General features: G+C 49.3%; 85 non-coding genes and 4 pseudogenes across 85 annotated transcripts; all 89 read right to left on the reverse strand.

The window, feature by feature from the left end:
* Nucleotides 1-5,134: 5,134 nt before the first annotated feature.
* On the reverse strand, nucleotides 5,135-5,253 carry LOC120912045. Its single transcript, XR_005742808.1, has one exon. It is a non-coding gene; the product is annotated as a 5S ribosomal RNA (ribosomal RNA).
* Nucleotides 5,254-5,353: 100 nt separating this feature from the next.
* Nucleotides 5,354-5,472, reverse strand: LOC120912460. Its single transcript, XR_005743065.1, has one exon. It is a non-coding gene; the product is annotated as a 5S ribosomal RNA (ribosomal RNA).
* An 89-nt stretch (nucleotides 5,473-5,561) lies between these two features.
* Nucleotides 5,562-5,680, reverse strand: LOC120911696. The gene has a single exon (XR_005742468.1). It is a non-coding gene; the product is annotated as a 5S ribosomal RNA (ribosomal RNA).
* A 100-nt stretch (nucleotides 5,681-5,780) lies between these two features.
* Nucleotides 5,781-5,899, reverse strand: LOC120911861. The gene has a single exon (XR_005742630.1). It is a non-coding gene; the product is annotated as a 5S ribosomal RNA (ribosomal RNA).
* An 89-nt stretch (nucleotides 5,900-5,988) lies between these two features.
* Nucleotides 5,989-6,106, reverse strand: LOC120912371 (annotated as a pseudogene).
* A 90-nt stretch (nucleotides 6,107-6,196) lies between these two features.
* Nucleotides 6,197-6,305, reverse strand: LOC120912357 (annotated as a pseudogene).
* Nucleotides 6,306-6,395: 90 nt separating this feature from the next.
* Nucleotides 6,396-6,514, reverse strand: LOC120911697. The gene has a single exon (XR_005742469.1). It is a non-coding gene; the product is annotated as a 5S ribosomal RNA (ribosomal RNA).
* Nucleotides 6,515-6,604: 90 nt separating this feature from the next.
* On the reverse strand, nucleotides 6,605-6,723 carry LOC120911698. Its single transcript, XR_005742470.1, has one exon. It is a non-coding gene; the product is annotated as a 5S ribosomal RNA (ribosomal RNA).
* A 90-nt stretch (nucleotides 6,724-6,813) lies between these two features.
* On the reverse strand, nucleotides 6,814-6,932 carry LOC120911700. Its single transcript, XR_005742471.1, has one exon. It is a non-coding gene; the product is annotated as a 5S ribosomal RNA (ribosomal RNA).
* A 90-nt stretch (nucleotides 6,933-7,022) lies between these two features.
* Nucleotides 7,023-7,141, reverse strand: LOC120911701. Its single transcript, XR_005742472.1, has one exon. It is a non-coding gene; the product is annotated as a 5S ribosomal RNA (ribosomal RNA).
* Nucleotides 7,142-7,231: 90 nt separating this feature from the next.
* On the reverse strand, nucleotides 7,232-7,350 carry LOC120912000. The gene has a single exon (XR_005742765.1). It is a non-coding gene; the product is annotated as a 5S ribosomal RNA (ribosomal RNA).
* A 99-nt stretch (nucleotides 7,351-7,449) lies between these two features.
* LOC120912102 lies at nucleotides 7,450-7,568 on the reverse strand. The gene has a single exon (XR_005742862.1). It is a non-coding gene; the product is annotated as a 5S ribosomal RNA (ribosomal RNA).
* Nucleotides 7,569-7,658: 90 nt separating this feature from the next.
* LOC120911914 lies at nucleotides 7,659-7,777 on the reverse strand. The gene has a single exon (XR_005742683.1). It is a non-coding gene; the product is annotated as a 5S ribosomal RNA (ribosomal RNA).
* Nucleotides 7,778-7,867: 90 nt separating this feature from the next.
* On the reverse strand, nucleotides 7,868-7,986 carry LOC120911703. Its single transcript, XR_005742474.1, has one exon. It is a non-coding gene; the product is annotated as a 5S ribosomal RNA (ribosomal RNA).
* An 89-nt stretch (nucleotides 7,987-8,075) lies between these two features.
* LOC120911704 lies at nucleotides 8,076-8,194 on the reverse strand. Its single transcript, XR_005742475.1, has one exon. It is a non-coding gene; the product is annotated as a 5S ribosomal RNA (ribosomal RNA).
* A 90-nt stretch (nucleotides 8,195-8,284) lies between these two features.
* LOC120911705 lies at nucleotides 8,285-8,403 on the reverse strand. Its single transcript, XR_005742476.1, has one exon. It is a non-coding gene; the product is annotated as a 5S ribosomal RNA (ribosomal RNA).
* A 90-nt stretch (nucleotides 8,404-8,493) lies between these two features.
* Nucleotides 8,494-8,612, reverse strand: LOC120911706. The gene has a single exon (XR_005742477.1). It is a non-coding gene; the product is annotated as a 5S ribosomal RNA (ribosomal RNA).
* A 90-nt stretch (nucleotides 8,613-8,702) lies between these two features.
* LOC120912158 lies at nucleotides 8,703-8,821 on the reverse strand. The gene has a single exon (XR_005742916.1). It is a non-coding gene; the product is annotated as a 5S ribosomal RNA (ribosomal RNA).
* A 90-nt stretch (nucleotides 8,822-8,911) lies between these two features.
* On the reverse strand, nucleotides 8,912-9,030 carry LOC120911707. The gene has a single exon (XR_005742478.1). It is a non-coding gene; the product is annotated as a 5S ribosomal RNA (ribosomal RNA).
* Nucleotides 9,031-9,121: 91 nt separating this feature from the next.
* Nucleotides 9,122-9,239, reverse strand: LOC120912330 (annotated as a pseudogene).
* A 90-nt stretch (nucleotides 9,240-9,329) lies between these two features.
* On the reverse strand, nucleotides 9,330-9,441 carry LOC120912365 (annotated as a pseudogene).
* Nucleotides 9,442-9,530: 89 nt separating this feature from the next.
* On the reverse strand, nucleotides 9,531-9,649 carry LOC120911923. The gene has a single exon (XR_005742691.1). It is a non-coding gene; the product is annotated as a 5S ribosomal RNA (ribosomal RNA).
* A 90-nt stretch (nucleotides 9,650-9,739) lies between these two features.
* Nucleotides 9,740-9,858, reverse strand: LOC120912013. Its single transcript, XR_005742777.1, has one exon. It is a non-coding gene; the product is annotated as a 5S ribosomal RNA (ribosomal RNA).
* A 90-nt stretch (nucleotides 9,859-9,948) lies between these two features.
* Nucleotides 9,949-10,067, reverse strand: LOC120911708. The gene has a single exon (XR_005742479.1). It is a non-coding gene; the product is annotated as a 5S ribosomal RNA (ribosomal RNA).
* A 90-nt stretch (nucleotides 10,068-10,157) lies between these two features.
* On the reverse strand, nucleotides 10,158-10,276 carry LOC120911709. The gene has a single exon (XR_005742480.1). It is a non-coding gene; the product is annotated as a 5S ribosomal RNA (ribosomal RNA).
* Nucleotides 10,277-10,366: 90 nt separating this feature from the next.
* Nucleotides 10,367-10,485, reverse strand: LOC120911710. Its single transcript, XR_005742481.1, has one exon. It is a non-coding gene; the product is annotated as a 5S ribosomal RNA (ribosomal RNA).
* Nucleotides 10,486-10,575: 90 nt separating this feature from the next.
* On the reverse strand, nucleotides 10,576-10,694 carry LOC120912563. The gene has a single exon (XR_005743100.1). It is a non-coding gene; the product is annotated as a 5S ribosomal RNA (ribosomal RNA).
* A 90-nt stretch (nucleotides 10,695-10,784) lies between these two features.
* Nucleotides 10,785-10,903, reverse strand: LOC120912470. Its single transcript, XR_005743071.1, has one exon. It is a non-coding gene; the product is annotated as a 5S ribosomal RNA (ribosomal RNA).
* A 90-nt stretch (nucleotides 10,904-10,993) lies between these two features.
* LOC120912481 lies at nucleotides 10,994-11,112 on the reverse strand. The gene has a single exon (XR_005743081.1). It is a non-coding gene; the product is annotated as a 5S ribosomal RNA (ribosomal RNA).
* Nucleotides 11,113-11,202: 90 nt separating this feature from the next.
* LOC120911711 lies at nucleotides 11,203-11,321 on the reverse strand. The gene has a single exon (XR_005742482.1). It is a non-coding gene; the product is annotated as a 5S ribosomal RNA (ribosomal RNA).
* A 90-nt stretch (nucleotides 11,322-11,411) lies between these two features.
* On the reverse strand, nucleotides 11,412-11,530 carry LOC120911712. The gene has a single exon (XR_005742483.1). It is a non-coding gene; the product is annotated as a 5S ribosomal RNA (ribosomal RNA).
* A 90-nt stretch (nucleotides 11,531-11,620) lies between these two features.
* Nucleotides 11,621-11,739, reverse strand: LOC120911714. The gene has a single exon (XR_005742485.1). It is a non-coding gene; the product is annotated as a 5S ribosomal RNA (ribosomal RNA).
* A 90-nt stretch (nucleotides 11,740-11,829) lies between these two features.
* On the reverse strand, nucleotides 11,830-11,948 carry LOC120911856. Its single transcript, XR_005742625.1, has one exon. It is a non-coding gene; the product is annotated as a 5S ribosomal RNA (ribosomal RNA).
* Nucleotides 11,949-12,038: 90 nt separating this feature from the next.
* On the reverse strand, nucleotides 12,039-12,157 carry LOC120911716. The gene has a single exon (XR_005742486.1). It is a non-coding gene; the product is annotated as a 5S ribosomal RNA (ribosomal RNA).
* A 90-nt stretch (nucleotides 12,158-12,247) lies between these two features.
* LOC120911717 lies at nucleotides 12,248-12,366 on the reverse strand. The gene has a single exon (XR_005742487.1). It is a non-coding gene; the product is annotated as a 5S ribosomal RNA (ribosomal RNA).
* Nucleotides 12,367-12,456: 90 nt separating this feature from the next.
* Nucleotides 12,457-12,575, reverse strand: LOC120911718. Its single transcript, XR_005742488.1, has one exon. It is a non-coding gene; the product is annotated as a 5S ribosomal RNA (ribosomal RNA).
* Nucleotides 12,576-12,665: 90 nt separating this feature from the next.
* LOC120911877 lies at nucleotides 12,666-12,784 on the reverse strand. Its single transcript, XR_005742646.1, has one exon. It is a non-coding gene; the product is annotated as a 5S ribosomal RNA (ribosomal RNA).
* A 90-nt stretch (nucleotides 12,785-12,874) lies between these two features.
* On the reverse strand, nucleotides 12,875-12,993 carry LOC120911987. Its single transcript, XR_005742753.1, has one exon. It is a non-coding gene; the product is annotated as a 5S ribosomal RNA (ribosomal RNA).
* A 90-nt stretch (nucleotides 12,994-13,083) lies between these two features.
* Nucleotides 13,084-13,202, reverse strand: LOC120911719. The gene has a single exon (XR_005742489.1). It is a non-coding gene; the product is annotated as a 5S ribosomal RNA (ribosomal RNA).
* Nucleotides 13,203-13,292: 90 nt separating this feature from the next.
* LOC120911720 lies at nucleotides 13,293-13,411 on the reverse strand. Its single transcript, XR_005742490.1, has one exon. It is a non-coding gene; the product is annotated as a 5S ribosomal RNA (ribosomal RNA).
* A 90-nt stretch (nucleotides 13,412-13,501) lies between these two features.
* LOC120911721 lies at nucleotides 13,502-13,620 on the reverse strand. The gene has a single exon (XR_005742491.1). It is a non-coding gene; the product is annotated as a 5S ribosomal RNA (ribosomal RNA).
* A 90-nt stretch (nucleotides 13,621-13,710) lies between these two features.
* Nucleotides 13,711-13,829, reverse strand: LOC120911988. Its single transcript, XR_005742754.1, has one exon. It is a non-coding gene; the product is annotated as a 5S ribosomal RNA (ribosomal RNA).
* Nucleotides 13,830-13,919: 90 nt separating this feature from the next.
* Nucleotides 13,920-14,038, reverse strand: LOC120911722. Its single transcript, XR_005742492.1, has one exon. It is a non-coding gene; the product is annotated as a 5S ribosomal RNA (ribosomal RNA).
* Nucleotides 14,039-14,128: 90 nt separating this feature from the next.
* Nucleotides 14,129-14,247, reverse strand: LOC120911723. The gene has a single exon (XR_005742493.1). It is a non-coding gene; the product is annotated as a 5S ribosomal RNA (ribosomal RNA).
* A 91-nt stretch (nucleotides 14,248-14,338) lies between these two features.
* On the reverse strand, nucleotides 14,339-14,457 carry LOC120911724. Its single transcript, XR_005742494.1, has one exon. It is a non-coding gene; the product is annotated as a 5S ribosomal RNA (ribosomal RNA).
* A 90-nt stretch (nucleotides 14,458-14,547) lies between these two features.
* On the reverse strand, nucleotides 14,548-14,666 carry LOC120911726. Its single transcript, XR_005742496.1, has one exon. It is a non-coding gene; the product is annotated as a 5S ribosomal RNA (ribosomal RNA).
* Nucleotides 14,667-14,756: 90 nt separating this feature from the next.
* Nucleotides 14,757-14,875, reverse strand: LOC120911727. Its single transcript, XR_005742497.1, has one exon. It is a non-coding gene; the product is annotated as a 5S ribosomal RNA (ribosomal RNA).
* A 90-nt stretch (nucleotides 14,876-14,965) lies between these two features.
* On the reverse strand, nucleotides 14,966-15,084 carry LOC120911728. Its single transcript, XR_005742498.1, has one exon. It is a non-coding gene; the product is annotated as a 5S ribosomal RNA (ribosomal RNA).
* A 90-nt stretch (nucleotides 15,085-15,174) lies between these two features.
* Nucleotides 15,175-15,293, reverse strand: LOC120911729. The gene has a single exon (XR_005742499.1). It is a non-coding gene; the product is annotated as a 5S ribosomal RNA (ribosomal RNA).
* A 90-nt stretch (nucleotides 15,294-15,383) lies between these two features.
* Nucleotides 15,384-15,502, reverse strand: LOC120911730. The gene has a single exon (XR_005742500.1). It is a non-coding gene; the product is annotated as a 5S ribosomal RNA (ribosomal RNA).
* A 90-nt stretch (nucleotides 15,503-15,592) lies between these two features.
* On the reverse strand, nucleotides 15,593-15,711 carry LOC120911731. The gene has a single exon (XR_005742501.1). It is a non-coding gene; the product is annotated as a 5S ribosomal RNA (ribosomal RNA).
* Nucleotides 15,712-15,801: 90 nt separating this feature from the next.
* On the reverse strand, nucleotides 15,802-15,920 carry LOC120911732. Its single transcript, XR_005742502.1, has one exon. It is a non-coding gene; the product is annotated as a 5S ribosomal RNA (ribosomal RNA).
* A 90-nt stretch (nucleotides 15,921-16,010) lies between these two features.
* Nucleotides 16,011-16,129, reverse strand: LOC120911733. Its single transcript, XR_005742503.1, has one exon. It is a non-coding gene; the product is annotated as a 5S ribosomal RNA (ribosomal RNA).
* A 90-nt stretch (nucleotides 16,130-16,219) lies between these two features.
* On the reverse strand, nucleotides 16,220-16,338 carry LOC120911734. Its single transcript, XR_005742504.1, has one exon. It is a non-coding gene; the product is annotated as a 5S ribosomal RNA (ribosomal RNA).
* Nucleotides 16,339-16,428: 90 nt separating this feature from the next.
* Nucleotides 16,429-16,547, reverse strand: LOC120911735. Its single transcript, XR_005742505.1, has one exon. It is a non-coding gene; the product is annotated as a 5S ribosomal RNA (ribosomal RNA).
* Nucleotides 16,548-16,637: 90 nt separating this feature from the next.
* Nucleotides 16,638-16,756, reverse strand: LOC120911737. Its single transcript, XR_005742507.1, has one exon. It is a non-coding gene; the product is annotated as a 5S ribosomal RNA (ribosomal RNA).
* Nucleotides 16,757-16,846: 90 nt separating this feature from the next.
* On the reverse strand, nucleotides 16,847-16,965 carry LOC120911738. The gene has a single exon (XR_005742508.1). It is a non-coding gene; the product is annotated as a 5S ribosomal RNA (ribosomal RNA).
* A 90-nt stretch (nucleotides 16,966-17,055) lies between these two features.
* LOC120911739 lies at nucleotides 17,056-17,174 on the reverse strand. The gene has a single exon (XR_005742509.1). It is a non-coding gene; the product is annotated as a 5S ribosomal RNA (ribosomal RNA).
* A 90-nt stretch (nucleotides 17,175-17,264) lies between these two features.
* LOC120911740 lies at nucleotides 17,265-17,383 on the reverse strand. Its single transcript, XR_005742510.1, has one exon. It is a non-coding gene; the product is annotated as a 5S ribosomal RNA (ribosomal RNA).
* Nucleotides 17,384-17,473: 90 nt separating this feature from the next.
* LOC120911741 lies at nucleotides 17,474-17,592 on the reverse strand. The gene has a single exon (XR_005742511.1). It is a non-coding gene; the product is annotated as a 5S ribosomal RNA (ribosomal RNA).
* Nucleotides 17,593-17,682: 90 nt separating this feature from the next.
* Nucleotides 17,683-17,801, reverse strand: LOC120911742. The gene has a single exon (XR_005742512.1). It is a non-coding gene; the product is annotated as a 5S ribosomal RNA (ribosomal RNA).
* Nucleotides 17,802-17,891: 90 nt separating this feature from the next.
* Nucleotides 17,892-18,010, reverse strand: LOC120911743. The gene has a single exon (XR_005742513.1). It is a non-coding gene; the product is annotated as a 5S ribosomal RNA (ribosomal RNA).
* Nucleotides 18,011-18,100: 90 nt separating this feature from the next.
* Nucleotides 18,101-18,219, reverse strand: LOC120911744. Its single transcript, XR_005742514.1, has one exon. It is a non-coding gene; the product is annotated as a 5S ribosomal RNA (ribosomal RNA).
* Nucleotides 18,220-18,309: 90 nt separating this feature from the next.
* On the reverse strand, nucleotides 18,310-18,428 carry LOC120911745. The gene has a single exon (XR_005742515.1). It is a non-coding gene; the product is annotated as a 5S ribosomal RNA (ribosomal RNA).
* A 90-nt stretch (nucleotides 18,429-18,518) lies between these two features.
* On the reverse strand, nucleotides 18,519-18,637 carry LOC120911847. Its single transcript, XR_005742616.1, has one exon. It is a non-coding gene; the product is annotated as a 5S ribosomal RNA (ribosomal RNA).
* Nucleotides 18,638-18,727: 90 nt separating this feature from the next.
* Nucleotides 18,728-18,846, reverse strand: LOC120911746. The gene has a single exon (XR_005742516.1). It is a non-coding gene; the product is annotated as a 5S ribosomal RNA (ribosomal RNA).
* A 90-nt stretch (nucleotides 18,847-18,936) lies between these two features.
* Nucleotides 18,937-19,055, reverse strand: LOC120911748. Its single transcript, XR_005742518.1, has one exon. It is a non-coding gene; the product is annotated as a 5S ribosomal RNA (ribosomal RNA).
* Nucleotides 19,056-19,145: 90 nt separating this feature from the next.
* Nucleotides 19,146-19,264, reverse strand: LOC120911749. Its single transcript, XR_005742519.1, has one exon. It is a non-coding gene; the product is annotated as a 5S ribosomal RNA (ribosomal RNA).
* A 90-nt stretch (nucleotides 19,265-19,354) lies between these two features.
* Nucleotides 19,355-19,473, reverse strand: LOC120911750. The gene has a single exon (XR_005742520.1). It is a non-coding gene; the product is annotated as a 5S ribosomal RNA (ribosomal RNA).
* A 90-nt stretch (nucleotides 19,474-19,563) lies between these two features.
* Nucleotides 19,564-19,682, reverse strand: LOC120911869. The gene has a single exon (XR_005742638.1). It is a non-coding gene; the product is annotated as a 5S ribosomal RNA (ribosomal RNA).
* A 90-nt stretch (nucleotides 19,683-19,772) lies between these two features.
* Nucleotides 19,773-19,891, reverse strand: LOC120911751. The gene has a single exon (XR_005742521.1). It is a non-coding gene; the product is annotated as a 5S ribosomal RNA (ribosomal RNA).
* Nucleotides 19,892-19,981: 90 nt separating this feature from the next.
* On the reverse strand, nucleotides 19,982-20,100 carry LOC120911752. Its single transcript, XR_005742522.1, has one exon. It is a non-coding gene; the product is annotated as a 5S ribosomal RNA (ribosomal RNA).
* Nucleotides 20,101-20,190: 90 nt separating this feature from the next.
* On the reverse strand, nucleotides 20,191-20,309 carry LOC120911754. Its single transcript, XR_005742524.1, has one exon. It is a non-coding gene; the product is annotated as a 5S ribosomal RNA (ribosomal RNA).
* Nucleotides 20,310-20,399: 90 nt separating this feature from the next.
* Nucleotides 20,400-20,518, reverse strand: LOC120911896. The gene has a single exon (XR_005742665.1). It is a non-coding gene; the product is annotated as a 5S ribosomal RNA (ribosomal RNA).
* A 90-nt stretch (nucleotides 20,519-20,608) lies between these two features.
* LOC120911755 lies at nucleotides 20,609-20,727 on the reverse strand. The gene has a single exon (XR_005742525.1). It is a non-coding gene; the product is annotated as a 5S ribosomal RNA (ribosomal RNA).
* A 90-nt stretch (nucleotides 20,728-20,817) lies between these two features.
* On the reverse strand, nucleotides 20,818-20,936 carry LOC120911756. Its single transcript, XR_005742526.1, has one exon. It is a non-coding gene; the product is annotated as a 5S ribosomal RNA (ribosomal RNA).
* Nucleotides 20,937-21,026: 90 nt separating this feature from the next.
* Nucleotides 21,027-21,145, reverse strand: LOC120911757. Its single transcript, XR_005742527.1, has one exon. It is a non-coding gene; the product is annotated as a 5S ribosomal RNA (ribosomal RNA).
* Nucleotides 21,146-21,235: 90 nt separating this feature from the next.
* LOC120911758 lies at nucleotides 21,236-21,354 on the reverse strand. The gene has a single exon (XR_005742528.1). It is a non-coding gene; the product is annotated as a 5S ribosomal RNA (ribosomal RNA).
* Nucleotides 21,355-21,444: 90 nt separating this feature from the next.
* On the reverse strand, nucleotides 21,445-21,563 carry LOC120911760. The gene has a single exon (XR_005742530.1). It is a non-coding gene; the product is annotated as a 5S ribosomal RNA (ribosomal RNA).
* Nucleotides 21,564-21,653: 90 nt separating this feature from the next.
* LOC120911761 lies at nucleotides 21,654-21,772 on the reverse strand. Its single transcript, XR_005742531.1, has one exon. It is a non-coding gene; the product is annotated as a 5S ribosomal RNA (ribosomal RNA).
* Nucleotides 21,773-21,862: 90 nt separating this feature from the next.
* Nucleotides 21,863-21,981, reverse strand: LOC120911762. The gene has a single exon (XR_005742532.1). It is a non-coding gene; the product is annotated as a 5S ribosomal RNA (ribosomal RNA).
* Nucleotides 21,982-22,071: 90 nt separating this feature from the next.
* On the reverse strand, nucleotides 22,072-22,190 carry LOC120911763. The gene has a single exon (XR_005742533.1). It is a non-coding gene; the product is annotated as a 5S ribosomal RNA (ribosomal RNA).
* Nucleotides 22,191-22,280: 90 nt separating this feature from the next.
* Nucleotides 22,281-22,399, reverse strand: LOC120911764. Its single transcript, XR_005742534.1, has one exon. It is a non-coding gene; the product is annotated as a 5S ribosomal RNA (ribosomal RNA).
* Nucleotides 22,400-22,489: 90 nt separating this feature from the next.
* Nucleotides 22,490-22,608, reverse strand: LOC120911765. The gene has a single exon (XR_005742535.1). It is a non-coding gene; the product is annotated as a 5S ribosomal RNA (ribosomal RNA).
* A 90-nt stretch (nucleotides 22,609-22,698) lies between these two features.
* On the reverse strand, nucleotides 22,699-22,817 carry LOC120911766. Its single transcript, XR_005742536.1, has one exon. It is a non-coding gene; the product is annotated as a 5S ribosomal RNA (ribosomal RNA).
* A 90-nt stretch (nucleotides 22,818-22,907) lies between these two features.
* On the reverse strand, nucleotides 22,908-23,026 carry LOC120911767. Its single transcript, XR_005742537.1, has one exon. It is a non-coding gene; the product is annotated as a 5S ribosomal RNA (ribosomal RNA).
* A 90-nt stretch (nucleotides 23,027-23,116) lies between these two features.
* Nucleotides 23,117-23,235, reverse strand: LOC120911768. The gene has a single exon (XR_005742538.1). It is a non-coding gene; the product is annotated as a 5S ribosomal RNA (ribosomal RNA).
* A 90-nt stretch (nucleotides 23,236-23,325) lies between these two features.
* On the reverse strand, nucleotides 23,326-23,444 carry LOC120911769. Its single transcript, XR_005742539.1, has one exon. It is a non-coding gene; the product is annotated as a 5S ribosomal RNA (ribosomal RNA).
* A 90-nt stretch (nucleotides 23,445-23,534) lies between these two features.
* On the reverse strand, nucleotides 23,535-23,653 carry LOC120911771. The gene has a single exon (XR_005742541.1). It is a non-coding gene; the product is annotated as a 5S ribosomal RNA (ribosomal RNA).
* Between the last annotated feature and the right edge of the window lie 74 nt (nucleotides 23,654-23,727).

A 23,727-nucleotide genomic window follows, 5' to 3' on the forward strand; every position in this document is an offset into this window, starting at 1 on the left:
TCAGCCCACCTACTCATTTATCTCATACAAAGGAACTTATCGGGGACCTCCTCATATAAAGGGCTTCCAATCGGAGTAATATACTAGTCGGTACATATAAGATGTAACGAGTTCTACAGAATTCTATTCCCTCCACTTTTTTTTTTTTTTTATATACATTTCTAGTCAAACAATTTCATGCTAAAGAAACTTCCAGAACTGAGATTGGCACAGTTTGATTCCTAATTTACCTATCCATGATCGCTTTTTTTTTTTTTATATTTATTGTAAAATTGTATCTGTCATGGTTACTATTTATTTGATTTGTATACATATTCTGGTTGATATGAGGAAAATATTTTACTGATAAATATCATATGAAAAAAAAACTATACATTCCTCTATTCACTGCGCGCACACACCCGTGTTATACTCAGACTGGCCACTAGGTGGCAGCGCTGAGTAAACAGTTACGCCACACTCAGAAATATTGTTACAATTTCAGATCCGCCACAATCTCCCGCCTTACATTGTAACTTTATATGAAATCACAGTCTATGAAGATACAATAGAAGAGTTCTTAAACCATAAACACAACAAAACGTAACAAGAATTTTTTTCCTTAGAAACAGTGTTACAATTGTATATCCCCCTCCACGGTCTTATATTCTATATATATATATATATATATATATATATATATATATATATATATATATATATATATATATATATATATATATAGAATATATAAACAAAATAATAACTTTACCACTTGCTCCCTATACAGGCCAATTCTGACACATCTCTTCTATATACACATAATGTGAAAGATAATGTTACATTGAGTAAACTGATACCTAGAATGTCACCATTTAAAATTGCACAGACTCGTGGAATGGCGCCAAACTTTAGTACTTAGAAATCTCCATAGGTGACCTCCTTTTTTTTTTTTTTTAAATGTGGTATTTGTTTAGAGTTACAGAGGAGGTGTAGCCATGAAATTATTGCAGTGACACCTCACATGTTTGAATGCTGTTTACATATTTGGGCACAACCTACATATGCGTTCACTTCTGCAAGCTAGCATGTGAGATGGGAACTATTTATTTGTTTATTTTACTTTTATTTTTTGATAATTGATTTTTAATTGTCATTATTTTTATTTATGTTTATATATAATTTGTATTCCTATTACAAGGAATGTAAACATCCCTTGTAATAGGAATAGGGCTCGGCAGGTCCTGTTTACAACAAGATCTGGGGTCTATAAGTCCCCACATCCCACGTATAGGCTGGGAAGCCTGAAATATCTATCTATCTATCTATCTATCTATCTATCTATCTATCTATCTATCTATCTATCTATCTATCTGCAATGGAATGTCTTCAAATGCAGAGGGGATGATGTCATGAAATTGCACCTAGGCCCCTGAATGTCATTGAGACTACCATCTGGCCCCTGGTATTTGCTATGGTGAACTTCCGGCAACAGTGTTCTGTTAAAAGAGCCACCTCATCAAAATCCCCAATTACCTCACTTCCAGTTTATTTCCAGCAGCAGTAATTGCAGATTTTATTGTTCCCCAATAGTACCAATGTAAGGTTGTATTCTGGTGTAAAGGGGGCTCTGAGCCCTCCAATGTAAGGGGTAATATGACAGAGAGAGGGAGCAAGGCATAACTGGGGGGGGACTATATTGCAAGGGGTGATTCCCGGGACTCTGATGTAAAAGGAAGGGGGGGGGGGGGCTTCGGGGACTCTTATGTAGAGAAAACCTCTGAAGACTATTGCTATGAGGGGTGGGTGTTTTTTTTTTTTTTTTTGTAAGAGGGAAATAATTGAGCTCTGATTTAAAGAGTTAATTGTGGAAACTGATGTAGAAGCAACTCTGGGGAGTCTAATAAATGGTTTAATTTTGAAGCATCTGCTGAGGTAGGGGGTAAGAGGGTGGTATCACGGAACTCTGTTGTAAGGATTAACTTTGAAGACTCTGATTAACCGGTTAAGACCCGGACCATTATGCAGGTTAAGGACCTGGCCCCTTTTTGCGATTCGGCACTGCATCACTTTAACTGACAATTGCGCGGTCATGCTATGTGACTCCCAAATAAAATTGGCGTTCTTTTTTTCCCCACAAATAGAGCTTTCTTTTGGTGGTATTTGATCACCTCTGCAGTTTTTAATTTTTGCACTACAAAGAAAAATAGAGCAAAAAAAAAAAAATCACTATATATATATATATATATATATATATATATATATATATATATATATATATATATATATATATATATATATATATATACACCATATTTATTCGAGTATAACGCGCACCCCTAATTTTCAATTAAAAATCGGTATAAAATCATTGTAATTGCCAAAAATCATTTATGTCCAGCCATGCCCCCTGTATGTCCAGCCATGCCTCCTGTATGTCCAGCCATGCCCCCTGTATGTCCAGCCATGCCCCTTGTATGTCCAGCCATGCCCCCGTATGTCCAGCCATGTGCCCTTACCTTTAAAAAGGAGTTCTCTAAGCTAAAACGTTTAACCCCCGCTGTGCCCGGGCTGTAAAACTATACAAAATAAACTTTCACTTACCTGCCTACGATCCCCCGTTGTTCCGATATCGCCGTCCCGTTCTCCGGTCCCGGTCTCTTCCACTTCCTGGGGGTCGGTGACTCACAGTGCGCTCAGCCTATCAGCGGCCGCGACGGGACATTGCTGCGGCCGCTGATAGGCTGAGCGTGCGGCGTGCGGGAACATTACAGACAGCGTTCGTTTGAACAGCTGTTTTCCCTGCCACGCATAGACACTCCCCCTTGCTCGCGATTGGACAGATCCGTCCAAGGGGGAGTGTCTACCCGCGGCAGGGAAAACAGCTATTCAAACGAAAGCTGTCTAATGTTCCCCCGCGCCGCGTGATTAACGTTGTAGCGGCGTTGGTGGCTTCGGTGGCGGCGGCGGTATCAGCGGCGTGTGCGGCGGCGGTAGCAGCGGCGGTAGTGGCGGGTTGGACAAAGTCCTCGAGTATAACGCGCACCCAAACTTTGATCTTTTTTTTGGGTATAAAATTTTGCGCGTTATACTCGAATAAATACGGTATATATATATATATATATATATATATATATATATATATATATATATATATATATATATATATGTGTATATATATATATATATATATGTGTGTATATATATATATATATATATATATATATATATATATAATTCCTCAATTTAGGCTGATACATATTCTTCTACACATTTTTGGTAAAAAAAAAAAAAAAAAAATGCCAGTTATTGTAAATGCATTTTTGCCACAGTAGAGCACAGACGTTTTTTGCAGAGCTCTAGTTCCCATTTGTTTTGAGATGTTATCTGGGAATAAGGACAATTGTCATTCAGAATAGAATAACAAGATACCTTCTTTGGGGTATTTGGAGTTGCAAAAGAATCAATAAGTGTAGGTCGGTAAGCATGTAACATTTGGTGGGGTTGTGGAATGTTGTAAATGTGTGATTCTAGTATATCTTCTAGATCAGTGGTTCTCAACCTGGGGGTCGGGACCCCCTTGGGGGTCAAATGATGATTTGCCAGGGGTCACTGAATCCTCGGCTGTTCCTGGAGCCCTCGGCCGCCAACTCAGCCGCTTCGCATCCGCCCATTCAGTTTACGGTATGGCTGGGGTGCAGAGACTAGAGGTCAGCTGACGTGAGGAATGTGGGAGAGGATGGAGGCGACCCTATCTCCTGATTTTGGCATAGGTGTCACTGCTACCAGACACCACAAAGTCTAAGACACCGTGAATCCGGAGACACAGCGAGTAACACTACCTGTGATTATAGTTGCCATTAAAAGTCCCCACTACAGTTCTCAGATGATCAGATGATTTTGATCAAGAGCACCTAAGTTGACTGACCAGAACTCCCCACCAGCACTGCCACTGATCCTATTAACCCCCCCACCAAGGGGTAAGAGAAGGAATAAAAATAGAGAATACATGGAAGGGAGAGAAAAAGAGGGGCAACAAAGAAAAAGGGAGCGAAAGACGGCTAGAAAGAGGGATGGGGCGTGGGAAAGAAAGAAGAACAAAGACAAAGAGGGGTATATCCTCAAATGTACCATAATGGGGGTTTTAATACTGTACGAGTGGAAGGGACTCAGGGAGCGCTAAATGTTCGTGGGTTAGAAGCGCAAATTACTTGCCTTGCCTTGAGAGCAGCAAAATTAGATTTCTAAAGAAAAAATAATAATTTAAGACTGCTTGCGGCTGTAATGTATTGCCGGATCCCATACAACTCCTTGGGTTTCCTGGGACTGAAAATGATCCCTTGAAGACTGCTGCTTAGTGTTATACTCCACGTCCATGCTGACACAATCCTGCCTCTTCTTCCTGTGTGATTGGCGGGCCCAAAAGGAATACTATCTGGATTAAGGTCCTCATCTTCCTCCTCCTCCTCTTCTGCCTCAAGTGCCCTGTCCATTATTCCATGAAGCATGTGCTCCAACAGGAAGACAAAATAAACAGTATCACTGATGCATGCAATCTATAGTGCGAAATGTCAGCTTTTTTCTGTTTTTTTGGCCGTGGCATGTTGTTTTGTGACCAATTTTAATAAATCAGGATTTTTTTGGAGTGCGGCTGTCCTAGCCTTTCTTTCTTCAAGCCTGCACTGATGCATGCATTGTCGCTGCTCACCATTATTGTGGCCTCCTTAAACGGTGACAGGACAGTGCATGCATCCTTGATCAGTAGGGTTTCACAATCAGGCTCTGAGGGTCTTGACTCCTGGACATGCCTTCGCTATACCAGCCTCTCCAGAGGGGCCAGGTCATCAGGACTGTCAGGTGCTTAAGCCCTTCCCAGCCTTCAGACCCCTGTAATATTACTGAGGATGTACTCTCTTCAGCCCTTGTAGGTTTAGAGGAGCGTTTAAATACACTAATCATTTTTTTTTCCCAGGCAGTCTCCCATCCAGGTACGACCCTGCTTAGCCTCTGAGATCAGATGAGATTGGGCGCTTTCAGGGTGATGTGGCTGTAGGCGATTACCATGGCTGTCCTTAACTCTCTTGAAGATAGCATGGAAGAAAGACTGGGGAAAAAAAGAGATTCAAGGACTCCACCACAACAACCAAAACAAAAAAGCCTACAGCACCTGGTATTCCCAGGCGGTCTCCCATCCAGGTACTAACCAGGCCCGACCCTGCTTAGCCTCCGAGATCAGACAAGATCGGGCGCTTTCAAGGTGATGTGGCCGTAGGCGATAACCATGGCTGTCCTTAACTCTCTTGAAGATAGCATGGAAGAAAGACTGGGGAAAAAAAGAGATTCAAGGACTCCACCACAACAACCAAAACAAAAAAGCCTACAGCACCTGGTATTCCCAGGCGGTCTCCCATCCAGGTACTAACCAGGCCCGACCTTGCTTAGCCTCCGAGATCAGACGAGATCGGGCGCTTTCAAGGTGATGTGGCCGTAGGCGATAACCATGGCTGTCCTTAACTCTCTTGAAGATAGCATGGAAGAAAGACTGCGGGAAAAAGAGATTCAAGACTCCACCAAAACAAAAAAGCCTACAGCACCTGGTATTCCCAGGCGGTCTCCCATCCAGGTACTAACCAGGCCCGACCCTGCTTAGCCTCCGAGATCAGACGAGATCGGGCGCTTTCAAGGTGATGTGGCCGTAGGCGATAACCATGGCTGTCCTTAACTCTCTTGAAGATAGCATGGAAGAAAGACTGGGGGAAAAAAGAGATTCAAGGACTCCACCAAAACAACCAAAACAAAAAAGCCTACAGCACCTGGTATTCCCAGGCGGTCTCCCATCCAGGTACTAACCAGGCCCGACCTTGCTTAGCCTCCGAGATCAGACGAGATCGGGCGCTTTCAAGGTGATGTTGCCGTAGGCGATAACCATGGCTGTCCTTAACTCTCTTGAAGATAGCATGGAAGAAAGACTGGGGGAAAAAAGAGATTCAAGACTCCACCAAAACAAAAAACCTACAGCACCTGGTATTCCCAGGCGGTCTCCAATCCAGGTACTAACCAGGCCGACCCTGCTTAGCCTCCGAGATCAGACGAGATCGGGCGCTTTCAAGGTTATGTGGCCGTAGGCGATAACCATGGCTGTCCTTAACTCTCTTGAAGATAGCATGGAAGAAAGACTGGGGGAAAAAAGAGATTCAAGACTCCACCAAAACAAAAAAGCCTACAGCACCTGGTATTCCCAGGCGGTCTCCCATCCAGGTACTAACCAGGCCCGACCCTGCTTAGCCTCCGAGATCGGGCGCTTTCAAGGTGATGTGGCCGTAGGCGATAACCATGGCTGTCCTTAACTCTCTTGAAGATAGCATGGAAGAAAGACTGGGGGAAAAAAGAGATTCAAGACTCCACCAAAACAAAAAAGCCTACAGCACCTGGTATTCCCAGGCGGTCTCCCATCCAGGTACTAACCAGGCCCGACCCTGCTTAGCCTCCGAGATCAGACGAGATCGGGCGCTTTCAAGGTGATGTGGCCGTAGGCGATAACCATGGCTGTCCTTAACTCTCTTGAAGATAGCATGGAAGAAAGACTGGGGGAAAAAAGAGATTCAAGACTCCACCAAAACAAAAAAGCCTACAGCACCTGGTATTCCCAGGCGGTCTCCCATCCAGGTACTAACCAGGCCCGACCCTGCTTAGCCTCCGAGATCAGACGAGATCGGGCGCTTTCAAGGTGATGTGGCCGTAGGCGATAACCATGGCTGTCCTTAACTCTCTTGAAGATAGCATGGAAGAAAGACTGGGGGAAAAAAGAGATTCAAGACTCCACCAAAACAAAAAAGCCTACAGCACCTGGTATTCCCAGGCGGTCTCCCATCCAGGTACTAACCAGGCCCGACCCTGCTTAGCCTCCGAGATCAGACGAGATCGGGCGCTTTCAAGGTGATGTGGCCGTAGGCGATAACCATGGCTGTCCTTAACTCTCTTGAAGATAGCATGGAAGAAAGACTGGGGGAAAAAAGAGATTCAAGACTCCACCAAAACAAAAAAGCCTACAGCACCTGGTATTCCCAGGCGGTCTCCCATCCAGGTACTAACCAGGCCCGACCCTGCTTAGCCTCCGAGATCAGACGAGATCGGGCGCTTTCAAGGTGATGTGGCCGTAGGCGATAACCATGGCTGTCCTTAACTCTCTTGAAGATAGCATGGAAGAAAGACTGGGGGAAAAAAGAGATTCAAGACTCCACCAAAACAAAAAAGCCTACAGCACCTGGTATTCCCAGGCAGTCTCCCATCCAGGTACTAACCAGGCCCGACCCTGCTTAGCCTCCGAGATCAGACGAGATCGGGCGCTTTCAAGGTGATGTGGCCGTAGGCGATAACCATGGCTGTCCTTAACTCTCTTGAAGATAGCATGGAAGAAAGACTGGGGGAAAAAAGAGATTCAAGGACTCCACCACAACAACCAAAACAAAAAGCCTACAGCACCTGGTATTCCCAGGCGGTCTCCCATCCAGGTACTAACCAGGCCCGACCCTGCTTAGCCTCCGAGATCAGACGAGATTGGGCGCTTTCAAGGTGATGTGGCCGTAGGCGATAACCATGGCTGTCCTTAACTCTCTTGAAGATAGCATGGAAGAAAGACTGGGGGAAAAAAGAGATTCAAGACTCCACCAAAACAAAAAAGCCTACAGCACCTGGTATTCCCAGGCGGTCTCCCATCCAGGTACTAACCAGGCCCGACCCTGCTTAGCCTCCGAGATCAGACGAGATCGGGCGCTTTCAAGGTGATGTGGCCGCAGGCGATAACCATGGCTGTCCTTAACTCTCTTGAAGATAGCATGGAAGAAAGACTGGGGGAAAAAAGAGATTCAAGACTCCACCAAAACAAAAAAGCCTACAGCACCTGGTATTCCCAGGCGGTCTCCCATCCAGGTACTAACCAGGCCCGACCCTGCTTAGCCTCCGAGATCAGACGAGATCGGGCGCTTTCAAGGTGATGTGGCCGTAGGCGATGACCATGGCTGTCCTTAACTCTCTTGAAGATAGCATGGAAGAAAGACTGGGGAAAAAAGAGATTCAAGACTCCACCAAAACAAAAAAGCCTACAGCACCTGGTATTCCCAGGCGGTCTCCCATCCAGGTACTAACCAGGCCCGACCCTGCTTAGCCTCCGAGATCAGACGAGATCGGGCGCTTTCAAGGTGATGTGGCCGTAGGCGATAACCATGGCTGTCCTTAACTCTCTTGAAGATAGCATGGAAGAAAGACTGGGGGAAAAAAGAGATTCAAGACTCCACCAAAACAAAAAAGCCTACAGCACCTGGTATTCCCAGGCGGTCTCCCATCCAGGTACTAACCAGGCCCGACCCTGCTTAGCCTCCGAGATCAGACGAGATCGGGCGCTTTCAAGGTGATGTGGCCGTAGGCGATGACCATGGCTGTCCTTAACTCTCTTGAAGATAGCATGGAAGAAAGACTGGGGGAAAAAAGAGATTCAAGACTCCACCAAAACAAAAAAGCCTACAGCACCTGGTATTCCCAGGCGGTCTCCCATCCAGGTACTAACCAGGCCCGACCCTGCTTAGCCTCCGAGATCAGACGAGATCGGGCGCTTTCAAGGTGATGTGGCCGTAGGCGATAACCATGGCTGTCCTTAACTCTCTTGAAGATAGCATGGAAGAAAGACTGGGGGAAAAAAGAGATTCAAGACTCCACCAAAACAAAAAAGCCTACAGCACCTGGTATTGCCAGGCGGTCTCCCATCCAGGTACTAACCAGGCCCGACCCTGCTTAGCCTCCGAGATCAGACGAGATCGGGCGCTTTCAAGGTGATGTGGCCGTAGGCGATAACCATGGCTGTCCTTAACTCTCTTGAAGATAGCATGGAAGAAAGACTGGGGGAAAAAAGAGATTCAAGACTCCACCAAAACAAAAAAGCCTACAGCACCTGGTATTCCCAGGCGGTCTCCCATCCAGGTACTAACCAGGCCCGACCCTGCTTAGCCTCCGAGATCAGACGAGATCGGGCGCTTTCAAGGTGATGTGGCCGTAGGCGATAACCATGGCCTGTCCTTAACTCTCTTGAAGATAGCATGGAAGAAAGACTGGGGGAAAAAAGAGATTCAAGACTCCACCAAAACAAAAAAGCCTACAGCACCTGGTATTCCCAGGCGGTCTCCAATCCAGGTACTAACCAGGCCGACCCTGCTTAGCCTCCGAGATCAGACGAGATCGGGCGCTTTCAAGGTGATGTGGCCGTAGGCGATAACCATGGCTGTCCTTAACTCTCTTGAAGATAGCATGGAAGAAAGACTGGGGGAAAAAAGAGATTCAAGACTCCACCAAAACAAAAAAGCCTACAGCACCTGGTATTCCCAGGCGGTCTCCCATCCAGGTACTAACCAGGCCCGACCCTGCTTAGCCTCCGAGATCGTCGGGCGCTTTCAAGGTGATGTGGCCGTAGGCGATAACCATGGCTGTCCTTAACTCTCTTGAAGATAGCATGGAAGAAAGACTGGGGAAAAAAGAGATTCAAGACTCCACCAAAACAAAAAAGCCTACAGCACCTGGTATTCCCAGGCGGTCTCCCATCCAGGTACTAACCAGGCCCGACCCTGCTTAGCCTCCGAGATCAGACGAGATCGGGCGCTTTCAAAGTGATGTGGCCGTAGGCGATAACCATGGCTATCCTTAACTCTCTTGAAGAAAGCATGGAAGAAAGACTGGGGGAAAAAAGAGATTCAAGACTCCACCAAAACAAAAAAGCCTACAGCACCTGGTATTCCCAGGCGGTCTCCCATCCAGGTACTAACCAGGCCCGACCCTGGTTAGCCTCCGAGATCAGACGAGATCGGGCGCTTTCAAGGTGATGTGGCCGTAGGCGATAACCATGGCTGTCCTTAACTCTCTTGAAGATAGCATGGAAGAAAGACTGGGGGAAAAAAGAGATTCAAGACTCCACCAAAACAAAAAAGCCTACAGCACCTGGTATTCCCAGGCGGTCTCCCATCCAGGTACTAACCAGGCCCGACCCTGCTTAGCCTCCGAGATCAGACGAGATCGGGCGCTTTCAAGGTGATGTGGCCGTAGGCGATAACCATGGCTGTCCTTAACTCTCTTGAAGATAGCATGGAAGAAAGACTGGGGGAAAAAAGAGATTCAAGACTCCACCAAAACAAAAAAGCCTACAGCACCTGGTATTCCCAGGCGGTCTCCCATCCAGGTACTAACCAGGCCCGACCCTGCTTAGCCTCCGAGATCAGACGAGATCGGGCGCTTTCAAGGTGATGTGGCCGTAGGCGATAACCATGGCTGTCCTTAACTCTCTTGAAGATAGCATGGAAGAAAGACTGGGGGAAAAAAGAGATTCAAGACTCCACCAAAACAAAAAAGCCTACAGCACCTGGTATTCCCAGGCGGTCTCCCATCCAGGTACTAACCAGGCCCGACCCTGCTTAGCCTCCGAGATCAGACGAGATCGGGCGCTTTCAAGGTGATGTGGCCGTAGGCGATAACCATGGCTGTCCTTAACTCTCTTGAAGATAGCATGGAAGAAAGACTGGGGGAAAAAAGAGATTCAAGACTCCACCAAAACAAAAAAGCCTACAGCACCTGGTATTCCCAGGCGGTCTCCCATCCAGGTACTAACCAGGCCCAACCCTGCTTAGCCTCCGAGATCAGACGAGATCGGGCGCTTTCAAGGTGATGTGGCCGTAGGCGATAACCATGGCTGTCCTTAACTCTCTTGAAGATAGCATGGAAGAAAGACTGGGGGAAAAAAGAGATTCAAGACTCCACCAAAACAAAAAAGCCTACAGCACCTGGTATTCCCAGGCGGTCTCCCATCCAGGTACTAACCAGGCCCGACCTTGCTTAGCCTCCGAGATCAGACGAGATCGGGCGCTTTCAAGGTGATGTGGCCGTAGGCGATAACCATGGCTGTCCTTAACTCTCTTGAAGATAGCATGGAAGAAAGACTGGGGGAAAAAAGAGATTCAAGACTCCACCAAAACAAAAAAGCCTACAGCACCTGGTATTCCCAGGCGGTCTCCCATCCAGGTACTAACCAGGCCCGACCTTGCTTAGCCTCCGAGATCAGACGAGATCGGGCGCTTTCAAGGTGATGTGGCCGTAGGCGATAACCATGGCTGTCCTTAACTCTCTTGAAGATAGCATGGAAGAAAGACTGGGGGAAAAAAGAGATTCAAGACTCCACCAAAACAAAAAAGCCTACAGCACCTGGTATTCCCAGGCGGTCTCCCATCCAGGTACTAACCAGGCCCGACCCTGCTTAGCCTCCGAGATCAGACGAGATCGGGCGCTTTCAAGGTGATGTGGCCGTAGGCGATAACCATGGCTGTCCTTAACTCTCTTGAAGATAGCATGGAAGAAAGACTGGGGGAAAAAAGAGATTCAAGACTCCACCAAAACAAAAAAGCCTACAGCACCTGGTATTCCCAGGCGGTCTCCCATCCAGGTACTAACCAGGCCCGACCCTGCTTAGCCTCCGAGATCAGACGAGATCGGGCGCTTTCAAGGTGATGTGGCCGTAGGCGATAACCATGGCTGTCCTTAACTCTCTTGAAGATAGCATGGAAGAAAGACTGGGGGAAAAAAGAGATTCAAGACTCCACCAAAACAAAAAAGCCTACAGCACCTGGTATTCCCAGGCGGTCTCCCATCCAGGTACTAACCAGGCCCGACCCTGCTTAGCCTCCGAGATCAGACGAGATCGGGCGCTTTCAAGGTGATGTGGCCGTAGGCGATAACCATGGCTGTCCTTAACTCTCTTGAAGATAGCATGGAAGAAAGACTGGGGGAAAAAAGAGATTCAAGACTCCACCAAAACAAAAAAGCCTACAGCACCTGGTGTTCCCAGGCGGTCTCCCATCCAGGTACTAACCAGGCCCGACCCTGCTTAGCCTCCGAGATCAGACGAGATCGGGCGCTTTCAAGGTGATGTGGCCGTAGGCGATAACCATGGCTGTCCTTAACTCTCTTGAAGATAGCATGGAAGAAAGACTGGGGGAAAAAAGAGATTCAAGACTCCACCAAAACAAAAAAGCCTACAGCACCTGGTATTCCCAGGCGGTCTCCCATCCAGGTACTAACCAGGCCCGACCCTGCTTAGCCTCCGAGATCAGACGAGATCGGGCGCTTTCAAGGTGATGTGGCCGTAGGCGATAACCATGGCTGTCCTTAACTCTCTTGAAGATAGCATGGAAGAAAGACTGGGGGAAAAAAGAGATTCAAGACTCCACCAAAACAAAAAAGCCTACAGCACCTGGTATTCCCAGGCGGTCTCCCATCCAGGTACTAACCAGGCCCGACCCTGCTTAGCCTCCGAGATCAGACGAGATCGGGCGCTTTCAAGGTGATGTGGCCGTAGGCGATAACCATGGCTGTCCTTAACTCTCTTGAAGATAGCATGGAAGAAAGACTGGGGGAAAAAAGAGATTCAAGACTCCACCAAAACAAAAAAGCCTACAGCACCTGGTATTCCCAGGCGGTCTCCCATCCAGGTACTAACCAGGCCCGACCCTGCTTAGCCTCCGAGATCAGACGAGATCGGGCGCTTTCAAGGTGATGTGGCCGTAGGCGATAACCATGGCTGTCCTTAACTCTCTTGAAGATAGCATGGAAGAAAGACTGGGGGAAAAAAGAGATTCAAGACTCCACCAAAACAAAAAAGCCTACAGCACCTGGTATTCCCAGGCGGTCTCCCATCCAGGTACTAACCAGGCCCGACCATGCTTAGCCTCCGAGATCAGACGAGATCGGGCGCTTTCAAGGTGATGTGGCCGTAGGCGATAACCATGGCTGTCCTTAACTCTCTTGAAGATAGCATGGAAGAAAGACTGGGGGAAAAAAGAGATTCAAGACTCCACCAAAACAAAAAAGCCTACAGCACCTGGTATTCCCAGGCGGGCTCCCATCCAGGTACTAACCAGGCCCGACCCTGCTTAGCCTCCGAGATCAGACGAGATCGGGCGCTTTCAAGGTGATGTGGCCGTAGGCGATAACCATGGCTGTCCTTAACTCTCTTGAAGATAGCATGGAAGAAAGACTGGGGGAAAAAAGAGATTCAAGACTCCACCAAAACAAAAAAGCCTACAGCACCTGGTATTCCCAGGCGGTCTCCCATCCAGGTACTAACCAGGCCCGACCCTGCTTAGCCTCCGAGATCAGACGAGATCGGGCGCTTTCAAGGTGATGTGGCCGTAGGCGATAACCATGGCTGTCCTTAACTCTCTTGAAGATAGCATGGAAGAAAGACTGGGGGAAAAAAGAGATTCAAGACTCCACCAAAACAAAAAAGCCTACAGCACCTGGTATTCCCAGGCGGTCTCCCATCCAGGTACTAACCAGGCCCGACCCTGCTTAGCCTCCGAGATCAGACGAGATCGGGCGCTTTCAAGGTGATGTGGCCGTAGGCGATAACCATGGCTGTCCTTAACTCTCTTGAAGATAGCATGGAAGAAAGACTGGGGGAAAAAAGAGATTCAAGACTCCACCAAAACAAAAAAGCCTACAGCACCTGGTATTCCCAGGCGGTCTCCCATCCAGGTACTAACCAGGCCCGACCCTGCTTAGCCTCCGAGATCAGACGAGATCGGGCGCTTTCAAGGTGATGTGGCCGTAGGCGATAACCATGGCTGTCCTTAACTCTCTTGAAGATAGCATGGAAGAAAGACTGGGGGAAAAAAGAGATTCAAGACTCCACCAAAACAAAAAAGCCTACAGCACCTGGTATTCCCAGGCGGGCTCCCATCCAGGTACTAACCAGGCCCGACCCTGCTTAGCCTCCGAGATCAGACGAGATCGGGCGCTTTCAAGGTGATGTGGCCGTAGGCGATAACCATGGCTGTCCTTAACTCTCTTGAAGATAGCATGGAAGAAAGACTGGGGGAAAAAAGAGATTCAAGACTCCACCAAAACAAAAAAGCCTACAGCACCTGGTATTCCCAGGCGGTCTCCCATCCAGGTACTAACCAGGCCCGACCCTGCTTAGCCTCCGAGATCAGACGAGATCGGGCGCTTTCAAGGTGATGTGGCCGTAGGCGATAACCATGGCTGTCCTTAACTCTCTTGAAGATAGCATGGAAGAAAGACTGGGGGAAAAAAGAGATTCAAGACTCCACCAAAACAAAAAAGCCTACAGCACCTGGTATTCCCAGGCGGTCTCCCATCCAGGTACTAACCAGGCCCGACCCTGCTTAGCCTCCGAGATCAGACGAGATCGGGCGCTTTCAAGGTGATGTGGCCGTAGGCGATAACCATGGCTGTCCTTAACTCTCTTGAAGATAGCATGGAAGAAAGACTGGGGGAAAAAAGAGATTCAAGACTCCACCAAAACAAAAAAAGCCTACAGCACCTGGTATTCCCAGGCGGTCTCCCATCCAGGTACTAACCAGGCCCGACCCTGCTTAGCCTCCGAGATCAGACGAGATCGGGCGCTTTCAAGGTGATGTGGCCGTAGGCGATAACCATGGCTGTCCTTAACTCTCTTGAAGATAGCATGGAAGAAAGACTGGGGGAAAAAAGAGATTCAAGACTCCACCAAAACAAAAAAGCCTACAGCACCTGGTATTCCCAGGCGGTCTCCCATCCAGGTACTAACCAGGCCCGACCCTGCTTAGCCTCCGAGATCAGACGAGATCGGGCGCTTTCAAGGTGATGTGGCCGTAGGCGATAACCATGGCTGTCCTTAACTCTCTTGAAGATAGCATGGAAGAAAGACTGGGGGAAAAAAGAGATTCAAGACTCCACCAAAACAAAAAAGCCTACAGCACCTGGTATTCCCAGGCGGTCTCCCATCCAGGTACTAACCAGGCCCGACCCTGCTTAGCCTCCGAGATCAGACGAGATCGGGCGCTTTCAAGGTGATGTGGCCGTAGGCGATAACCATGGCTGTCCTTAACTCTCTTGAAGATAGCATGGAAGAAAGACTGGGGGAAAAAAGAGATTCAAGACTCCACCAAAACAAAAAAGCCTACAGCACCTGGTATTCCCAGGCGGTCTCCCATCCAGGTACTAACCAGGCCCGACCCTGCTTAGCCTCCGAGATCAGACGAGATCGGGCGCTTTCAAGGTGATGTGGCCGTAGGCGATAACCATGGCTGTCCTTAACTCTCTTGAAGATAGCATGGAAGAAAGACTGGGGGAAAAAAGAGATTCAAGACTCCACCAAAACAAAAAAGCCTACAGCACCTGGTATTCCCAGGCGGTCTCCCATCCAGGTACTAACCAGGCCCGACCCTGCTTAGCCTCCGAGATCAGACGAGATCGGGCGCTTTCAAGGTGATGTGGCCGTAGGCGATAACCATGGCTGTCCTTAACTCTCTTGAAGATAGCATGGAAGAAAGACTGGGGGAAAAAAGAGATTCAAGACTCCACCAAAACAAAAAAGCCTACAGCACCTGGTATTCCCAGGCGGTCTCCCATCCAGGTACTAACCAGGCCCGACCCTGCTTAGCCTCCGAGATCAGACGAGATCGGGCGCTTTCAAGGTGATGTGGCCGTAGGCGATAACCATGGCTGTCCTTAACTCTCTTGAAGATAGCATGGAAGAAAGACTGGGGGAAAAAAGAGATTCAAGACTCCACCAAAACAAAAAAGCCTACAGCACCTGGTATTCCCAGGCGGTCTCCCATCCAGGTACTAACCAGGCCCGACCCTGCTTAGCCTCCGAGATCAGACGAGATCGGGCGCTTTCAAGGTGATGTGGCCGTAGGCGATAACCATGGCTGTCCTTAACTCTCTTGAAGATAGCATGGAAGAAAGACTGGGGGAAAAAAGAGATTCAAGACTCCACCAAAACAAAAAAGCCTACAGCACCTGGTATTCCCAGGCGGTCTCCCATCCAGGTACTAACCAGGCCCGACCCTGCTTAGCCTCCGAGATCAGACGAGATCGGGCGCTTTCAAGGTGATGTGGCCGTAGGCGATAACCATGGCTGTCCTTAACTCTCTTGAAGATAGCATGGAAGAAATACTGGGGGAAAAAAGAGATTCAAGACTCCACCAAAACAAAAAAGCCTACAGCACCTGGTATTCCCAGGCGGTCTCCCATCCAGGTACTAACCAGGCCCGACCCTGCTTAGCCTCCGAGATCAGACGAGATCGGGCGCTTTCAAGGTGATGTGGCCGTAGGCGATAACCATGGCTGTCCTTAACTCTCTTGAAGATAGCATGGAAGAAAGACTGGGGGAAAAAAGAGATTCAAGACTCCACCAAAACAAAAAAGCCTACAGCACCTGGTATTCCCAGGCGGTCTCCCATCCAGGTACTAACCAGGCCCGACCCTGCTTAGCCTCCGAGATCAGACGAGATCGGGCGCTTTCAAGGTGATGTGGCCGTAGGCGATAACCATGGCTGTCCTTAACTCTCTTGAAGATAGCATGGAAGAAAGACTGGGGGAAAAAAGAGATACAAGACTCCACCAAAACAAAAAAGCCTACAGCACCTGGTATTCCCAGGCGGTCTCCCATCCAGGTACTAACCAGGCCCGACCCTGCTTAGCCTCCGAGATCAGACGAGATCGGGCGCTTTCAAGGTGATGTGGCCGTAGGCGATAACCATGGCTGTCCTTAACTCTCTTGAAGATAGCATGGAAGAAAGACTGGGGGAAAAAAGAGATTCAAGACTCCACCAAAACAAAAAAGCCTACAGCACCTGGTATTCCCAGGCGGTCTCCCATCCAGGTACTAACCAGGCCCGACCCTGCTTAGCCTCCGAGATCAGACGAGATCGGGCGCTTTCAAGGTGATGTGGCCGTAGGCGATAACCATGGCTGTCCTTAACTCTCTTGAAGATAGCATGGAAGAAAGACTGGGGGAAAAAAGAGATTCAAGACTCCACCAAAACAAAAAAGCCTACAGCACCTGGTATTCCCAGGCGGTCTCCCATCCAGGTACTAACCAGGCCCGACCCTGCTTAGCCTCCGAGATCAGACGAGATCGGGCGCTTTCAAGGTGATGTGGCCGTAGGCGATAACCATGGCTGTCCTTAACTCTCTTGAAGATAGCATGGAAGAAAGACTGGGGGAAAAAAGAGATTCAAGACTCCACCAAAACAAAAAAGCCTACAGCACCTGGTATTCCCAGGCGGTCTCCCATCCAGGTACTAACCAGGCCCGACCCTGCTTAGCCTCCGAGATCAGACGAGATCGGGCGCTTTCAAGGTGATGTGGCCGTAGGCGATAACCATGGCTGTCCTTAACTCTCTTGAAGATAGCATGGAAGAAAGACTGGGGGAAAAAAGAGATTCAAGACTCCACCAAAACAAAAAAGCCTACAGCACCTGGTATTCCCAGGCGGTCTCCCATCCAGGTACTAACCAGGCCCGACCCTGCTTAGCCTCCGAGATCAGACGAGATCGGGCGCTTTCAAGGTGATGTGGCCGTAGGCGATAACCATGGCTGTCCTTAACTCTCTTGAAGATAGCATGGAAGAAAGACTGGGGGAAAAAAGAGATTCAAGACTCCACCAAAACAAAAAAGCCTACAGCACCTGGTATTCCCAGGCGGTCTCCCATCCAGGTACTAACCAGGCCCGACCCTGCTTAGCCTCCGAGATCAGACGAGATCGGGCGCTTTCAAGGTGATGTGGCCGTAGGCGATAACCATGGCTGTCCTTAACTCTCTTGAAGATAGCATGGAAGAAAGACTGGGGGAAAAAAGAGATTCAAGACTCCACCAAAACAAAAAAGCCTACAGCACCTGGTATTCCCAGGCGGTCTCCCATCCAGGTACTAACCAGGCCCGACCCTGCTTAGCCTCCGAGATCAGACGAGATCGGGCGCTTTCAAGGTGATGTGGCCGTAGGCGATAACCATGGCTGTCCTTAACTCTCTTGAAGATAGCATGGAAGAAAGACTGGGGGAAAAAAGAGATTCAAGACTCCACCAAAACAAAAAAGCCTACAGCACCTGGTATTCCCAGGCGGTCTCCCATCCAGGTACTAACCAGGCCCGACCCTGCTTAGCCTCCGAGATCAGACGAGATCGGGCGCTTTCAAGGTGATGTGGCCGTAGGCGATAACCATGGCTGTCCTTAACTCTCTTGAAGATAGCATGGAAGAAAGACTGGGGGAAAAAAGAGATTCAAGACTCCACCAAAACAAAAAAGCCTACAGCACCTGGTATTCCCAGGCGGTCTCCCATCCAGGTACTAACCAGGCCCGACCCTGCTTAGCCTCCGAGATCAGACGAGATCGGGCGCTTTCAAGGTGATGTGGCCGTAGGCGATAACCATGGCTGTCCTTAACTCTCTTGAAGATAGCATGGAAGAAAGACTGGGGGAAAAAAGAGATTCAAGACTCCACCAAAACAAAAAAGCCTACAGCACCTGGTATTCCCAGGCGGTCTCCCATCCAGGTACTAACCAGGCCCGACCCTGCTTAGCCTCCGAGATCAGACGAGATCGGGCGCTTTCAAGGTGATGTGGCCGTAGGCGATAACCATGGCTGTCCTTAACTCTCTTGAAGATAGCATGGAAGAAAGACTGGGGGAAAAATGAGATTCAAGACTCCACCAAAACAAAAAAGCCTACAGCACCTGGTATTCCCAGGAGGTCTCCCATCCAGGTACTAACCAGGCCCCACCCTGCTTAGCCTCCGAGATCAGACGAGATCGGGCGCTTTCAAGGTGATGTGGCCGTAGGCGATAACCATGGCTGTCCTTAACTCTCTTGAAGATAGCATGGAAGAAAGACTGGGGGAAAAAAGAGATTCAAGACTCCACCAAAACAAAAAAGCCTACAGCACCTGGTATTCCCAGGCGGTCTCCCATCCAGGTACTAACCAGGCCCGACCCTGCTTAGCCTCCGAGATCAGACGAGATCGGGCGCTTTCAAGGTGATGTGGCCGTAGGCGATAACCATGGCTGTCCTTAACTCTCTTGAAGATAGCATGGAAGAAAGACTGGGGGAAAAAAGAGATTCAAGACTCCACCAAAACAAAAAAGCCTACAGCACCTGGTATTCCCAGGCGGTCTCCCATCCAGGTACTAACCAGGCCCGACCCTGCTTAGCCTCCGAGATCAGACGAGATCGGGCGCTTTCAAGGTGATGTGGCCGTAGGCGATAACCATGGCTGTCCTTAACTCTCTTGAAGATAGCATGGAAGAAAGACTGGGGGAAAAAAGAGATTCAAGACTCCACCAAAACAAAAAAGCCTACAGCACCTGGTATTCCCAGGCGGTCTCCCATCCAGGTACTAACCAGGCCCGACCCTGCTTAGCCTCCGAGATCAGACGAGATCGGGCGCTTTCAAGGTGATGTGGCCGTAGGCGATAACCATGGCTGTCCTTAACTCTCTTGAAGATAGCATGGAAGAAAGACTGGGGGAAAAAAGAGATTCAAGACTCCACCAAAACAAAAAAGCCTACAGCACCTGGTATTCCCAGGCGGTCTCCCATCCAGGTACTAACCAGGCCCGACCCTGCTTAGCCTCCGAGATCAGACGAGATCGGGCGCTTTCAAGGTGATGTGGCCGTAGGCGATAACCATGGCTGTCCTTAACTCTCTTGAAGATAGCATGGAAGAAAGACTGGGGGAAAAAAGAGATTCAAGACTCCACCAAAACAAAAAAGCCTACAGCACCTGGTATTCCCAGGCGGTCTCCCATCCAGGTACTAACCAGGCCCGGCCCTGCTTAGCCTCCGAGATCAGACGAGATCGGGCGCTTTCAAGGTGATGTGGCCGTAGGCGATAACCATGGCTGTCCTTAACTCTCTTGAAGATAGCATGGAAGAAAGACTGGGGGAAAAAAGAGATTCAAGACTCCACCAAAACAAAAAAGCCTACAGCACCTGGTATTCCCAGGCGGTCTCCCATCCAGGTACTAACCAGGCCCGACCCTGCTTAGCCTCCGAGATCAGACGAGATCGGGCGCTTTCAAGGTGATGTGGCCGTAGGCGATAACCATGGCTGTCCTTAACTCTCTTGAAGATAGCATGGAAGAAAGACTGGGGGAAAAAAGAGATTCAAGACTCCACCAAAACAAAAAAGCCTACAGCACCTGGTATTCCCAGGCGGTCTCCCATCCAGGTACTAACCAGGCCCGACCCTGCTTAGCCTCCGAGATCAGACGAGATCGGGCGCTTTCAAGGTGATGTGGCCGTAGGCGATAACCATGGCTGTCCTTAACTCTCTTGAAGATAGCATGGAAGAAAGACTGGGGGAAAAAAGAGATTCAAGACTCCACCAAAACAAAAAAGCCTACAGCACCTGGTATTCCCAGGCGGTCTCCCATCCAGGTACTAACCAGGCCCGACCCTGCTTAGCCTCCGAGATCAGACGAGATCGGGCGCTTTCAAGGTGATGTGGCCGTAGGCGATAACCATGGCTGTCCTTAACTCTCTTGAAGATAGCATGGAAGAAAGACTGGGGGAAAAAAGAGATTCAAGACTCCACCAAAACAAAAAAGCCTACAGCACCTGGTATTCCCGGGCGGTCTCCCATCCAGGTACTAACCAGGCCCGACCCTGCTTAGCCTCCGAGATCAGACGAGATCGGGCGCTTTCAAGGTGATGTGGCCGTAGGCGATAACCATGGCTGTCCTTAACTCTCTTGAAGATAGCATGGAAGAAAGACTGGGGGAAAAAAGAGATTCAAGACTCCACCAAAACAAAAAAGCCTACAGCACCTGGTATTCCCAGGCGGTCTCCCATCCAGGTACTAACCAGGCCCGACCCTGCTTAGCCTCCGAGATCAGACGAGATCGGGCGCTTTCAAGGTGATGTGGCCGTAGGCGATAACCATGGCTGTCCTTAACTCTCTTGAAGATAGCATGGAAGAAAGACTGGGGGAAAAAAGAGATTCAAGACTCCACCAAAACAAAAAAGCCTACAGCACCTGGTATTCCCAGGCGGTCTCCCATCCAGGTACTAACCAGGCCCGACCCTGCTTAGCCTCCGAGATCAGACGAGATCGGGCGCTTTCAAGGTGATGTGGCCGTAGGCGATAACCATGGCTGTCCTTAACTCTCTTGAAGATAGCATGGAAGAAAGACTGGGGGAAAAAAGAGATTCAAGACTCCACCAAAACAAAAAAGCCTACAGCACCTGGTATTCCCAGGCGGTCTCCCATCCAGGTACTAACCAGGCCCGACCCTGCTTAGCCTCCGAGATCAGACGAGATCGGGCGCTTTCAAGGTGATGTGGCCGTAGGCGATAACCATGGCTGTCCTTAACTCTCTTGAAGATAGCATGGAAGAAAGACTGGGGGAAAAAAGAGATTCAAGACTCCACCAAAACAAAAAAGCCTACAGCACCTGGTATTCCCAGGCGGTCTCCCATCCAGGTACTAACCAGGCCCGACCCTGCTTAGCCTCCGAGATCAGACGAGATCGGGCGCTTTCAAGGTGATGTGGCCGTAGGCGATAACCATGGCTGTCCTTAACTCTCTTGAAGATAGCATGGAAGAAAGACTGGGGGAAAAAAGAGATTCAAGACTCCACCAAAACAAAAAAGCCTACAGCACCTGGTATTCCCAGGCGGTCTCCCATCCAGGTACTAACCAGGCCCGACCCTGCTTAGCCTCCGAGATCAGACGAGATCGGGCGCTTTCAAGGTGATGTGGCCGTAGGCGATAACCATGGCTGTCCTTAACTCTCTTGAAGATAGCATGGAAGAAAGACTGGGGGAAAAAAGAGATTCAAGACTCCACCAAAACAAAAAAGCCTACAGCACCTGGTATTCCCAGGCGGTCTCCCATCCAGGTACTAACCAGGCCCGACCCTGCTTAGCCTCCGAGATCAGACGAGATCGGGCGCTTTCAAGGTGATGTGGCCGTAGGCGATAACCATGGCTGTCCTTAACTCTCTTGAAGATAGCATGGAAGAAAGACTGGGGGAAAAAAGAGATTCAAGACTCCACCAAAACAAAAAAGCCTACAGCACCTGGTATTCCCAGGCGGTCTCCCATCCAGGTACTAACCAGGCCCGACCCTGCTTAGCCTCCGAGATCAGACGAGATCGGGCGCTTTCAAGGTGATGTGGCCGTAGGCGATAACCATGGCTGTCCTTAACTCTCTTGAAGATAGCATGGAAGAAAGACTGGGGGAAAAAAGAGATTCAAGACTCCACCAAAACAAAAAAGCCTACAGCACCTGGTATTCCCAGGCGGTCTCCCATCCAGGTACTAACCAGGCCCGACCCTGCTTAGCCTCCGAGATCAGACGAGATCGGGCGCTTTCAAGGTGATGTGGCCGTAGGCGATAACCATGGCTGTCCTTAACTCTCTTGAAGATAGCATGGAAGAAAGACTGGGGGAAAAAAGAGATTCAAGACTCCACCAAAACAAAAAAGCCTACAGCACCTGGTATTCCCAGGCGGTCTCCCATCCAGGTACTAACCAGGCCCGACCCTGCTTAGCCTCCGAGATCAGACGAGATCGGGCGCTTTCAAGGTGATGTGGCCGTAGGCGATAACCATGGCTGTCCTTAACTCTCTTGAAGATAGCATGGAAGAAAGACTGGGGGAAAAAAGAGATTCAAGACTCCACCAAAACAAAAAAGCCTACAGCACCTGGTATTCCCAGGCGGTCTCCCATCCAGGTACTAACCAGGCCCGACCCTGCTTAGCCTCCGAGATCAGACGAGATCGGGCGCTTTCAAGGTGATGTGGCCGTAGGCGATAACCATGGCTGTCCTTAACTCTCTTGAAGATAGCATGGAAGAAAGACTGGGGGAAAAAAGAGATTCAAGACTCCACCAAAACAAAAAAGCCTACAGCACCTGGTATTCCCAGGCGGTCTCCCATCCAGGTACTAACCAGGCCCGACCCTGCTTAGCCTCCGAGATCAGACGAGATCGGGCGCTTTCAAGGTGATGTGGCCGTAGGCGATAACCATGGCTGTCCTTAACTCTCTTGAAGATAGCATGGAAGAAAGACTGGGGGAAAAAAGAGATTCAAGACTCCACCAAAACAAAAAAGCCTACAGCACCTGGTATTCCCAGGCGGTCTCCCATCCAGGTACTAACCAGGCCCGACCCTGCTTAGCCTCCGAGATCAGACGAGATCGGGCGCTTTCAAGGTGATGTGGCCGTAGGCGATAACCATGGCTGTCCTTAACTCTCTTGAAGATAGCATGGAAGAAAGACTGGGGGAAAAAAGAGATTCAAGACTCCACCAAAACAAAAAAGCCTACAGCACCTGGTATTCCCAGGCGGTCTCCCATCCAGGTACTAACCAGGCCCGACCCTGCTTAGCCTCCGAGATCAGACGAGATCGGGCGCTTTCAAGGTGATGTGGCCGTAGGCGATAACCATGGCTGTCCTTAACTCTCTTGAAGATAGCATGGAAGAAAGACTGGGGGAAAAAAGAGATTCAAGACTCCACCAAAACAAAAAAGCCTACAGCACCTGGTATTCCCAGGCGGTCTCCCATCCAGGTACTAACCAGGCCCGACCCTGCTTAGCCTCCGAGATCAGACGAGATCGGGCGCTTTCAAGGTGATGTGGCCGTAGGCGATAACCATGGCTGTCCTTAACTCTCTTGAAGATAGCATGGAAGAAAGACTGGGGGAAAAAAGAGATTCAAGACTCCACCAAAACAAAAAAGCCTACAGCACCTGGTATTCCCAGGCGGTCTCCCATCCAGGTACTAACCAGGCCCGACCCTGCTTAGCCTCCGAGATCAGACGAGATCGGGCGCTTTCAAGGTGATGTGGCCGTAGGCGATAACCATGGCTGTCCTTAACTCTCTTGAAGATAGCATGGAAGAAAGACTGGGGAAAAAAGAGATTCAAGACT

The sequence above is a fragment of the Rana temporaria genome, chromosome 8 (genome assembly GCF_905171775.1).
Source record: "Rana temporaria chromosome 8, aRanTem1.1, whole genome shotgun sequence".
Lineage (NCBI taxonomy): Eukaryota > Metazoa > Chordata > Amphibia > Anura > Ranidae > Rana > Rana temporaria.